General features: G+C 45.2%; 1 protein-coding gene across 5 annotated transcripts in view; it reads right to left on the bottom strand.

The window, feature by feature from the left end:
• LOC144770102 (sterile alpha motif domain-containing protein 9-like) overlaps nt 1-12,733 on the bottom strand; it is a 554,812-nt gene that overhangs the window by 90,788 nt on the left and 451,291 nt on the right. The window contains exon 1 of one of the 5 annotated variants that reach the window (XM_078654358.1): nt 3,220-3,583. The exons of 3 other annotated variants lie outside the window; for them this stretch is intronic. The gene's annotated coding sequence lies outside the window, so the exon portion shown is untranslated. Of the gene's footprint in view, nt 1-3,219; nt 3,584-12,733 lie in introns of those variants that run through there. One more of the 5 variants, XM_078654357.1, reaches the window with a different exon arrangement.

Below are 12,733 nucleotides of genomic sequence, written 5' to 3'. Positions count from 1 at the left end.
ATTGTGTTATTAGAAAGCCTGTTCCTATGGCAATTATTGCAGTAAATTAAAATTTCTATTTGAACATTTCTAAATCTAAATAAATCATTCTCTCTTTGTTTTACTTTAATTAAATGGTTAATTACGCCTTTAATTCTGCGCCATCAGTTGATATATTATTTACATGATTGTTTTTGTTTACAAAGAAATAGCTACACCCGACAGAACCATTGTTTGTTATTGATGATTACAAGGCTGTAAAGAAGAGTGCCAAGCTAGCCAACAAATGGTAAGCAACGGGTAGGTTCCAAGACTTTATATGTATACAACAGTCTCTCGCAGGCTTGACCCTAAAAATACAAAGGACTATGAAAATATCAATTTGATTTACCTATTTATTGAAAGAATTGAAGAGTTGAGTGCTATGCTTAAAATTCGTTTATAAATGCATTACAGAATGGTAAGTTCAGTGTAAGTAGTCTATCCTTTCTTCACCTGTAAATTTTTCTTAATGTAGTTCTTTATACTGGTGCTAAGCATGACTGTAAATGCTCCTCAGTTTTGACGAACTTTGACATTGACAGGGAGATTAAGGGCCTGGCTAAGAAAACCATGCAAAACTGTTGAACTCCTGACTTAACTTTACCATTTGCCTAGATTCTCCGCATTTTTCGAATGCATAAAATGGAACAGAAATACTCATGGAAGTCTACGTACATCATAGATTTTCAGGTATTTTGTGTATTCACTGTGTATACTTCATTCGACTGACCACATAGTATATACTCCACTGAAGCACGTGTAAAAAGCCACTTTTTTAATTCATTTTTTTTGTCCACTTGGAACAATTTATTTGTCCAAGTGTTTGTGAATACCTTCAAATGTATGAGTTTGTTTTTGGTCAACACTTTTTGCTTGCCTTGCCCCCTACAATGTCCACATTTATAATGTGAATACACGTAATCAGCGCACCTGTCATATGTGCCGTATACGCGCCTATTATGTCCTTAAGATGCTTGCTATAAGCTGACTTGACTTTTCTAAAATCTGTTCTCAAACAAGCTGCCTGCAGCAGCTCCTATGACTAGTGTGTTTCTAAATGAAAGCACCATTTACAAGATTAATATTGGCATGTTGACAGCAGAAGTGGCTGAAGTCAAATGGAAGACACCACTCTTGGGTTACCTGATACATGCCACACTAGCAAGGTTCTTGTGAGAAGGCAATGTGCATCAGACAAGAAGTGCCTGTAGCATTATCTCTGTGTGGGAGAGCTGTGTACCTCTCTACTCAGCAGTGTATTCCAATACAAAAGACAGTGGCGCCCAACACAATGAAGAGGTGATAGGGCAGGGGGAGCCCAGGAGGGGAGGATGCGGGTGGGAATAATTAATTTTGAAAAAGAACACTTACCCGAAGCTGCCGGCGCATCGCTCCTCGCGCCTCGATGTTCTACTGTGCTGCTTCCTGGTCCCAGCAAGCACTGGGGCAGCATCAGACTCCCTGTGCAATCCCTGCACTGCTCTGATCCCAAGAGAGCAGCACAGGGATTGACCTGAGTGGTCTGAAAAGACGCTCTGCTCAGGGCAGGGAGTCTGTGCTGTTTCTCCAGCCCGGCTGTTAAATACACCCTGTTGGAGAAACCTAAGTGCGCATGTGTGCTTGGTTGGACTGAGCTGGTCGGCCAAACAAAGTGCACATAGCACTCCTCCTCCGCCCTCCTATGCCCGGACCCGCCCCTCCCTGCACAAGTTGGCTCAGAGCCAGCAAATGAAAATTTAAACAATTATGGTATAACATTTTATTTTTCATTTGCTGGCTCTGAGCCAGTGGGGCGACGCTCCTCCACCAATACAGAGGAGCCGCCCCTAAAGAGGAGACACTTTGTGTAGACCACCGGGAGATGACTCTGAGTGGTGGCTCTGTACAGCCTGTGGGACTGACGGCGTTTTTTTCTGTATGAGGTCAGTGAAGACAGGAACATACTAGAGTAAGGCTTGTTCTATTAGTGATTTGGACGAGTCTAGAAAACACTGATAAGTTAAGAAGCTGTGATCTACAGCTTTACTTCAAGGATCCAGAGCGAGTGATGGCTAGTTCGATAATGAACGTAAAAGAATATAATCCTAGAATAAATATTAATCTGCTCCACCTACATTTGTTTACAAATCTCCCCCTGGCCTGAAGTGACAAAACGCAATAGTAAATAAAGTATTGCAAAGAATATATTTAAAGGATATTGCCAATCACCTTGCACTTTGTGCTTTATATAGACACAGAACGCCGTAGTGATATATAATATAACACACTTAAAATGTATTGCTGGTGATACTTTCACCCTATTTGGTCGCTTTACAAGGTTTGGTCTGGATCCACGATGTTATTGCAAAGAATTGCGACTCTTAGTGTCCTGGCTATGTGATATGGTTATGTATTGTTTATTGTTTACAGCTGCCTCTGTGGTCTGGGTGTTGCGGTGCTTCACATTTGGCCAATCAACCAAGGTGTAAACAAATCACTTAAATTATATCGATCGTGCACATCAATCACCTTCTATATATTTAAAACTAAGGCGCAACTAGAGTGAAATTTCGGGAGAGGCTAATACTTCCAGCAATTGGCAGAGTGAAGATGGAGGGGCTCTAAGAAGGGATGAAAGAAGAACAAAGCCTCATTACCAAGTCGTTAAAAGGTCTTTTAAAGACCTGCTAAGTGCCCGGGACACACACGACGGGAAGGGGGGGGGGGGGGGGTGGGTAGCTGAAGCCCTTTGAGTCTAATAGGCGTTGCGCCCCCGATTTAAAGATAGTTTAGGAAAATCTGGGGATGAGTGGAACAACGTTTGACTCAATAACACTCCCGATATTATACGGTTAACAATAACTTCCTGGAGGTTTTTAACTCAAAAGTAGCAACATTAGAAAGGAATCTTCAGAGCTTCTATTTCGTGTCAAAGTGCCAAGCGAATTCTTTCTCTCTGAAACAATTTACATTCCACTTCACCGAGACTCCTTTCACACCCTATCTATCCTCAAGCTGTGTGGTCCGTTCTGTTGTTCATCTATATACGCCTATGTTCCCTTAAAGAAAACAAACGATTATCAGCTATAACGTGCATTGCCAGTGGAAAAAAACAGAAGTGTCGTCAAAAGTAGTAAACGGCAAACCCAGGGAACGACAAACGCGCTAGCTCCCCCCCCACCCCCTCTAAAATTATCTGACACCTCCCTGAATACTTACATGCGAATGTGTGAACGGGGTCTGCCCCTTCTAAGGCAGCCTGCAGGGGCTCCTCTTCCGAATGAAGCGATCCCTCGGGCTGCAGACTTTTCGTCCACTGTCCTGCAGAGGGCCGACTCCAAGTGTGCAATGCGTGGAAGAGATTTAGCAGCAGAGAGAGGACGCGACACCGTGAACCGGGCGAGAGGAGGGATGGCGCTCCGTGCCCATTGTTTCCTATCACAGAGACAGACTGACGCACTCGGGGGACGATCACGTTTCTTCCTGTTTCAACTGGTATTCAAGCAACTAGGGCGAAAATATGAAGAGCCGCCGCACCCTTTTGTAGGAGCGTGACTTAGAAGGTGGGTGGGGATACTGGTGTACAGTTTCTGTTTCGTTTCTGATGTTCTGGGAAAGGCGCGCAGCAGACAAATGTAATGACAATAGTTTTTATTTATTTATTTATTTGATGCATTTTTATAAAGCGCGGACTTTACCCGAAGGTGTCTGAGCACTGTACAATAGAACCCGTTACGTTACATGAGAGAACTGTTGCGGGAATAGAGCAAACAAAAATAGCATGAACAGACTGTATAAGCAAAAGTAAGAATAAATATGACATTACAATTACTAAAGAACTTCCTGGCGAACAATAGCAGGCCATAGAATAAAAACAACGCAGGCAAAAGGAACACAATTTCAAACACAGCAAGCACAGGATGTACAAGCAAAAATATAAACATGTGACAAATTTACAATGACTAAAGAACTTCCTGGCAGGGTCTGAGAAGGAGGGAATTAGTTCTGAAAGTGTCTTTGGAATAAAAGAGATTTGAGGTCCGCTTTGAAGATCTGGATGGAGGTGATGGCACGGAGCGAAGGAGGAAGCGAGTTCCAGGGTCTCACCGCATTACCTGAGAACGATTGTGCCAACAGTTTTTCTCTTTTGAAGGAGGGGGGTTCAAGAAGGAACTTTTCCGCATTCCGAGAGGGTCTTGAGCCTCCAGACAGTTTGAGTTTATTCGCCAGATAGCGAGGGGAGGAAGAGTGCAAAGCTTTGTGGGTGATGCACGCTGTTTTGTAGATAGCTCTAGCCTCAATGGGAAGCCATCGGAGAGAAGACAGGATAGGAGTGATGTGGTCACTTCGTTTGGACCCTGAAATGAAGCGAGCTGCTAAATGGAGTACGGATTTGAGGGGGGAAAGGTGAGATTTGGGAAGGCCAGTCAGAAGAGAATTACAATAGTCCAGTCTAGAGAGAACTATCGATTGGACCAAGGTTTTTAGGTCATTCTCTGGGAAGAACCGACGAATCCCCCATAAAAGTCGCAGTTGATAACGTGCGCTCTTGGCCATGGAGTTGATGTGTAAGATGAGGTTGAGTCTTTTGTCAAGTATGACACCTAAGGATTTAGCGCAATCCACAATGATGGGTTTACTGTTGAGTAGATTTGATTGATCCATCCAGGCTTGAACAGGAGGTGGAGAGAGAGAGCTAGATATGAGGAGGAATTCCGTTTTGGAGGGATTGAGAATGAGTTGGTGAACTAGCATCCAGTTGCGAATAGTGTTGAGAGTAGAGCTGAGTAGTGAGAGATCATGAGGGGAAGACACCTTGAGGTAGATTTGGGTGTCATCCGCATAGAGATGGTAGAGGATTCCAGATTTGCTTAGAAGGTTCCCTAATGGTTCCAGATAGAGATTGAACAGAGTGGGAGCAAGGATAGAACCTTGAGGGACGCCTTGACCAACCACCAGTGGAGACGAGTGACTATTTGCAATCTTGATCATTTGGGATCTGTCTGTGAGGAAAGAGGCAAACCATTTGAGTACCTACTCACCCTTGCCGCCACCGCCGAGAGTCACATTGGGGCTGACAGAGAGTCGCAGGAGACACCGCCGCCACCGCCAAGAGTCCAGAGGTACCGGACTCCGCGCCGCCGCTCCGGGAGACCACAAATCCCGGCAGGCCTCGCGGCGGCGCGTCTGAGCGACGCGGCTTGCGCACAGAGAGCGCCAACGGGGACCATAAAGCGGAGCAACCCCGGCAGAGCGGGGGAAACCTACTCACCCTTGCCGCCACCGCCGAGAGTCACATTGGGGCTGACAGAGAGTCGCAGGAGACACCGCCGCCACCGCCAAGAGTCCAGAGGTACCGGACTCCGCGCCGCCGCTCCGGGAGACCACAAATCCCGGCAGGCCTCGCGGCGGCGCGTCTGAGCGACGCGGCTTGCGCACAGAGAGCGCCAACGGGGACCATAAAGCGGAGCAACCCCGGCAGAGCGGGGGAAACCTACTCACCCTTGCCGCCACCGCCGAGAGTCACATTGGGGCTGACAGAGAGTCGCAGGAGACACCGCCGCCACCGCCAAGAGTCCAGAGGTACCGGACTCCGCGCCGCTGCTCCGGGAGACCACAAATCCCGGCAGGCCTCGCGGCGGCGCGTCTGAGCGACGCGGCTTGCGCACAGAGAGCGCCAACGGGGACCATAAAGCGGAGCAACCCCGGCAGAGCGGGGGAAACCTACTCACCCTTGCCGCCACCGCCGAGAGTCACATTGGGGCTGACAGAGAGTCGCAGGAGACACCGCCGCCACCGCCAAGAGTCCAGAGGTACCGGACTCCGCGCCGCCGCTCCGGGAGACCACAAATCCCGGCAGGCCTCGCGGCGGCGCGTCTGAGCGACGCGGCTTGCGCACAGAGAGCGCCAACGGGGACCATAAAGCGGAGCAACCCCGGCAGAGCGGGGGAAACCTACTCACCCTTGCCGCCACCGCCGAGAGTCACATTGGGGCTGACAGAGAGTCGCAGGAGACACCGCCGCCACCGCCAAGAGTCCAGAGGTACCGGACTCCGCGCCGCCGCTCCGGGAGACCACAAATCCCGGCAGGCCTCGCGGCGGCGCGTCTGAGCGACGCGGCTTGCGCACAGAGAGCGCCAACGGGGACCATAAAGCGGAGCAACCCCCGCGTCGCGGGACGCGAGCGGGACGCCCGGGGCTAAGCCCGGGCAAAGGGCGGGCCCTCTGTGGCCCTCAGAGGCCAGAGGAGCCGGGCCTGGGCCAGAAACTCTGCCTCATTGCCTTTCGTCCATGGATATGGTCACAATTGAACTGTAAGTAGGTTACTCACCTGTAGTTTTTCGCAATCGTATCCTTCAGGAGTTTGACTTTCTGGGACCAACTGTTCTTTTTGTTATTTATATCCCCTGCCTTACTTCCAGGTACCCGTGGGGTTTTTGATATGAGTTGCCCGGAAACTAGAAGCAGGGCTGCTGCAGTAAAGAAACTGACTGGTACTTTGGATGATTTCATTGTTCGGACTAATGCTTTAATCGATGAAGGGATAGTAATTATGGATAGGAGGGTGTCCCAGGACCTAGATGCAGCGAGACGATCCTCCCTAGGTCTTATCGCTAAAGCTCGTACTCCGAACAATGTTTCTGCTCTGGGAAATCCTAGAAATGTACAGAACGATAGGGGTCATGTCGCCCCAGGCTCACAGGAGGACCTGGAGGCTACACCTAATCTTTCTCTGCTTGTGACTAGCACTTCAGTTGAAAAGGAGACTGATATTTTAACTATAGCTAGTGATTTAACACAAAGGGGTTTGAAGGAGGGGGCGATCCCTAAACAAAAGATTAATACTCAAAAAACTGTTAAATCTAACATGAGCCAAGGGAGAAAGGTAGATATTAGTAAGAATACAGATCCGGCCAAATTAGAAGCTCTGCCTCTGAATGTGAATACTAATCGAGTTCTTCACACTAGTGATAATGGGGCAACTCTTCACGCCAATGCTGGCTTACCACTGAGTCTCCCGGATGATACCGCCTTAGATAGCAGCCTGGAGGATATCTTGGATTTAAGCGGCGCTGTTACGAATCTAGATGAAGGTAGTGAGGGCAACTGTAGCCTAAATATGGCTAATAATAACATCCTGGTCATGTTGAAGACCCTCCTCGAACCAATCGAGGTTAGGCTACGGTGCTTGGAAACTATATTAAAAAACATCCATAAAGATATAAGTGCCCCTAGCTTCAATCTGGATAATAAAATTCCATCTGGGAAAAATCAAATGACTAGGCCGCCACCAGCTGCCAAAAATGTAGCTACTACCAAATCACTGCCAAAAACTATACCAACCCCTAAAACTCCTGCCCCGATTGATATAGTAGTCCCAGTCCAAGAAACTCCTAAACCACCACATGATAAGGATAAAGATAAGTCTAAAAAACGGGATGTGCGTAGAAATATACATTTACCCCCAAAAGCCGCACCATACGTTGTGGTCCTTACAGGAGTCCCCCAATTAAATGATAATTCTAATGAAAATAATGGTGGACTTGTAAATAAAACCATCCATTGGTTGAATGATAATTACCCTCTCCCGCCAGCAGTTAAAAGTAATATTTTGATGGTTGAAAGGGCCCCATGGATTGGTTATAATAAAAAAAGGGCACACGGCGACTGTGTGGTAATAACATTTGAGAATCCATTGACTGCTAAATACATTACTACAAGACCCCCTAGAAATCATGGTCTCTCTGTTACGGCTAGGGGACTATCTTATTTTTATCCTGAGGGCGAATACCCTGATAATAGGTGGAGTTGGACTAGGGACAATAGACATCAAGGAGGTAACATGGGTTGGGCTCCCGATAGTAATCACTATAACATGCGAGGTGGAGGGAGAGGTGAGGATGGTTGGAATGTAGTGAAATATAGATCGAGGTCCCCTCACTATCGACCACAGAGTTTTGACCAAGGTTGGTTAGGCAATCCACAATTCCCTCCGATCTTCCCGTGTTTTAATCGGTTTGACTGCTTGGAAGCGGTGGATTGACTCCCAACGATAAAAAATGAGGGCTTAAGGCCTTCTAAATCTGTAGATCTGGGGCCTATAAAACCTCTGGGGCGTGTCGAGACTCAGGATTCATATGTTGAGCCACTAGAAACCCATGGGGAGGATGCGTCTATATTAGGGAGCCTCAGTAGTGTCACTGGAGTTACTGTCGAAGAGCCACTTACAGAAGATCATTGTAAGGTTGTTTTTTGGAATGTGGCAGGATTAAAGCAGAAAATTTCAAATCCGTCCTGGTGTAATGTTATTGCTGAAGTGGGTATATTAGCCTTACAAGAAACCTGGACCACCGCAGCAATACACCTAAATGGTTACAGAACTTATTTTACACCTGCAGTGGGGGGAGTACACGGAAGACCAAAGGGGGGACTGTCCGTGTATATATCGAACCTCCTAGTTACCGATAAAATTACTTTTCTTCCTGGTTCCAGTTATTACCAGAAAATTGTCATTGATACAAGGAAGGGTCCAACGATTGTTCTTTTTAATTTTTACAATAACTGTCCAAGTAGCGTAATTAAGGATGTTTTTGCTAATATAAGTGCAGATATACAGAATATTCTTGAGGAAAAAAAGGGTGAAGTCATGGTATTATGGGGGGGTGATTTTAATTGCTCTTTGTGCAAAAAGGGTCAGAAGGGTATTTGCGGTCTGATGTTGGAGCAGGACATTAGCTTGACGCATTTTGAACATACCCTTCTAGGTGATTCATTAAACGAGATGATTTTTAATTTTGATTTTGGTTTTACGAATGAGTTAGCCCACCACACAATGCCATTTGTTCCAACTTTTGTGGGGCGGGGGGCTTCGACTATCATTGATTTTAGCCTCTGTACAACTAGCTCGGCGGGCAGACTGATTAGTTCTAGTATCATGCACTTACCACTAAGTGACCACTACCCACAGGTACTAAAAATGGAGAATCTATTTTCTCTGGTGGATCATGTTGCAGGTCCCAATATTAAGGCGCCGGACGTGAATTTAGGTACCCAAAATGGATATAGTCTTAAATGGAGTAGAGTGGTCCCGGCAGATTTTCTATCTAAATTAGTGAATAAGTGCAGGAGTAATTTTTTGACCTGTCTGAACGAGCATGCTGACAGTAATGAAATTTTAAATAATTTTTATACTATTTCTATTGCAATCAAGGAGGCGCTGTGGGTTGCAAAGAAAAACTCCCTAAAGCACAATAGAAAATGGTTCGATAATAAATGTACCAGTGCCCTATCAAAGCTTAGACAAGCGATCCATAAAAGACCACGGGATGTAATTCAAATTAGAATCTTGAGGAGGGACTATAACACAGCATTGAAGGATAGGAAGGTGGCAATAAGGAAAGAGGCCTGGGACGATCTATGCGAGGCGTCACAATCAAAAGATCCGGCAGCTTTTTGGAGGGTAATTAATACCCCGCTACTGTATGAAAAAAAGGCACGGATGGAAATCGCCATCCCTGAAGATGAGTGGGTGGCGCACTTTTCTTCGCTCTATAAGGCTGTGGAACCAGTCCGTGACATAAGTCAGGACTTTATGTGCCCAAACATAGATTCAACCAAAGTCCTGGTCGTAACCCTGCGCGAAGTTCTGGCGAGCTTGAAGGCAACCAAAGGGGGTAAGGCGGCTGGACCAGATGGCATACCAGCAGACCTCTACAAGGCCAATACTGAACTATGGGGGCCTTTGCTTGTCCAGCTTTTTAATGTTGCTCTGGCTAAGGGCTTAGTTCCTACCTGGCTTACATCAATTATAGTCCCGATATTCAAGAAAGGGGACAGGCAGAATTGCATGTGTTATAGGCCAATTTCTTTATTGGACTCCTCAATCAAAATTTTAGGGAGAGTTGTTTTAGATAAACTGCGAATCTGGTCAGAAGAGAATGGGGTGTTATGTGATTTCCAATTTGGGTTTCAAAGAGGCTTAGGAACTATAGAGCAGGGATTGAATCTGCTAATCCTGCAGCAGAAGTATGTAACAGTTAAAAAACAACGTCTATACCTCACATTTGTTGACTTATCGTCAGCATTTGACTGTGTTTCACACAGTAAATTGTGGTCAATTATGACTGAGTTGGGGGTAGACAATGCCATTATCTGCTTCTTGCGAGATCTATATTCCGGGGCCAATGCAAGTGTCCGTTTTGGGAAAGATGGTGAATGCACAAGACAGTTTGGGATTGGTCGGGGTGTACGCCAAGGGTGTGTTTTAGCCCCATTTTTATTTTTGCTATACATAAATGGCTTTGAGAAACGACTCGTGCAGGAGGGTAGGGACATGCCTATGGTGGGTGGAAGGCCTGTCCCAGCCTTGATGTACGCGGACGATGCCGTTTTGATGGCACGAACCCCAATGGCGTTACAAACTTTGGTTTCCTCTTTTAACAGTTTCATGCTTGGTTTAGATTTAAAGATCAATTGTTCAAAAACACTGTCCATGTTTTGTGGGCCTAGATCAAACAAGCTTTTGAAACCTATTTTTATAAATTCCAATCCCCTGGAAAAAACCTCCACTTTTCCCTATTTGGGAATTCTGTTCCACGAAAGTGGTTCATGGACTAGTGCAATCCAGGCCAGATCTTTGTTGTTCTCCAAAACTATTATGGCCTTAAAATGTTTTATGAGAAAATTAGGGAAAAAACCCATAAAAGAGATTTTAACTATTTATAGGGCAACCTGCTTAGCAGTTGCTACCTATGGATCAGGGCTGTGGGGTTACTCTAACATTAGCACAATTCAAACCATGGAAAATAAATTTTTACGCCACATCCTGTCCGTACCTGAAAGTACTGCAACTATGATATGCCATGTTGAATTGGGAGTAATTTATGTTACTGATACTATTAAGATTCAACCAATCCTCCTCTGGCATAGGGTGTGGACAAATGATGAATGTTTGGTTAATCGGGCTATTTTAAAGGACGTTTTAGTATTGGACAATATTAATGATTCTAAATGGATATGTTATGTCAAGAACTTTCTCAGTGAAATGAATTGTGTTCAATATTTTGAGGACCCACCAACTATGGCATACATATCGAGAAGAGACTTGAAAAATTTGTGTATTGCCCATCTCAGGGACAAAAGACATTTAGAGGAGGCAAGGAAAAAGACTGTCTCTGCCCATCAGGATATTTTATGCGGAGATAAATTACAGCCATACTTGTCCCTATATATGTCTAATCATGAACGTTTCCTTTTAACCCGGTTTAGACTCAATATTGTTTTCAGAGTCTTGTCTTTTCCCGTGATGAATTGTTGGTTGAAAGAATTACCCTTTTGCCCATGTGATGATGTCTCCCCACAGTCTGATATTCATATTTTATTTTTTTGTAAATTTTATACCTTTGCGCGAAAGAAATGTATCATCCCGATTCTCAAAGACTTAAATATACGAAGATGTCGCTTAGCGTTTTTAGAGTGCCAGAAACTGGAAACTGTTTTTATGGTAGCCTCAATGGGTGAATTTTTTAAATCTATTTTTAAATGTCGTAAATCGATCTTAATGAACTAACCTCCTTATTGTACATAGGTATTTTAAAAACGAATACATGACTCCCGTGTAAACTGTATTTTCTATATGCTACTTTTATGGTTATTTTTGTCTTTTTAACCGAATAAAGTATTTTTGAAACTTTGAAACTTTGAGTACAGTGCCTTCCACGCCCATTCTCTGTTGAAGAATGTTAAGGAGGGTGTTGTGATTAACAGTGTCAAAAGCTGCAGAGAGGTCAAGAAGAATCAGAAGGCACGAGTCCCCTGAATCTAGAATATGCAGCGCATCATCGATCACTTGCAGCAGGGTTGTTTCAGTGCTGCAGTTTTGAATAAAGCCCGACTGGAACATGTAGAGGAGATTATTGTCCATAATATGTTGGGACAGTTGTTTTGCAACACATTTTTCTGTGATCTTTGAAAGAAAAGGGAGATTGGTGATGGGGCGGAAGTTATTGAGGTCATTTGCATCTGCAGAGGGTTTTTTTTAGAAGGGGGTAACCTGTCCTGTTTTGAGGACACTTGGGAGGGATCCTTGACAGAGGAAGAGATTGACTAGCTTGGTCCAGTAGGAGAGAGTGTTAGTATAGAAATCAATGGCGATGCCAATGGGAATGGGGTCAGAGGAATGGTTGGAAGGTTTGGTTTCGCGGATGCATTTGAGGAGATCAACCTCTGAGATGGCGGCAAAGTTCTGCCAAGTGACTAAGGATTTTCGCTCCTCGATGGGGGTGGGGTGGGTGACCTGTTCCACCAGAGATTTTACCTTTTGATCGAAGAATATAGCGAACTCAGTTGCTTTCTTTGATGCATCCTCAGGTTTGATGGTTTGGGGAGAACAATTTGGGTTTTTGATGAAAAGTTTTTTGTGTCTGTTTTTAGCTGAATCGAGGAGGGATCTGAAGTGTGATGTTTTTTCCTGGAAGATGTGTTTGTGGTATATGGATCTTGCTGAACGTAAAAGAGAGAGGTTGGGGTGGATGGAGATTGTCTCCAGTGCTTCTCTAAGATTCTAAGGTTTTTCCTTTCGTCATAGAGAGCTTTGTTGAACCAAGGAGCTGATGGGGTGGGTCTTTTCCTTTTGCTTTGGAGTGGAGCAACCTTGTCGATTTCGACTGCGAGTATTGAGAGGCAAAGGGGAGTGAGATCGTTGACATCCGTATTGGGGTCTAGACTAGGAAGA

This window comes from Lissotriton helveticus, chromosome 7 (assembly GCF_964261635.1).
Source record: "Lissotriton helveticus chromosome 7, aLisHel1.1, whole genome shotgun sequence".
Classification (NCBI taxonomy): domain Eukaryota; kingdom Metazoa; phylum Chordata; class Amphibia; order Caudata; family Salamandridae; genus Lissotriton; species Lissotriton helveticus.
The sequence above is the reverse complement of the archived record's forward strand: the minus strand, read 5'-3'. Positions and strand labels throughout refer to the sequence as shown.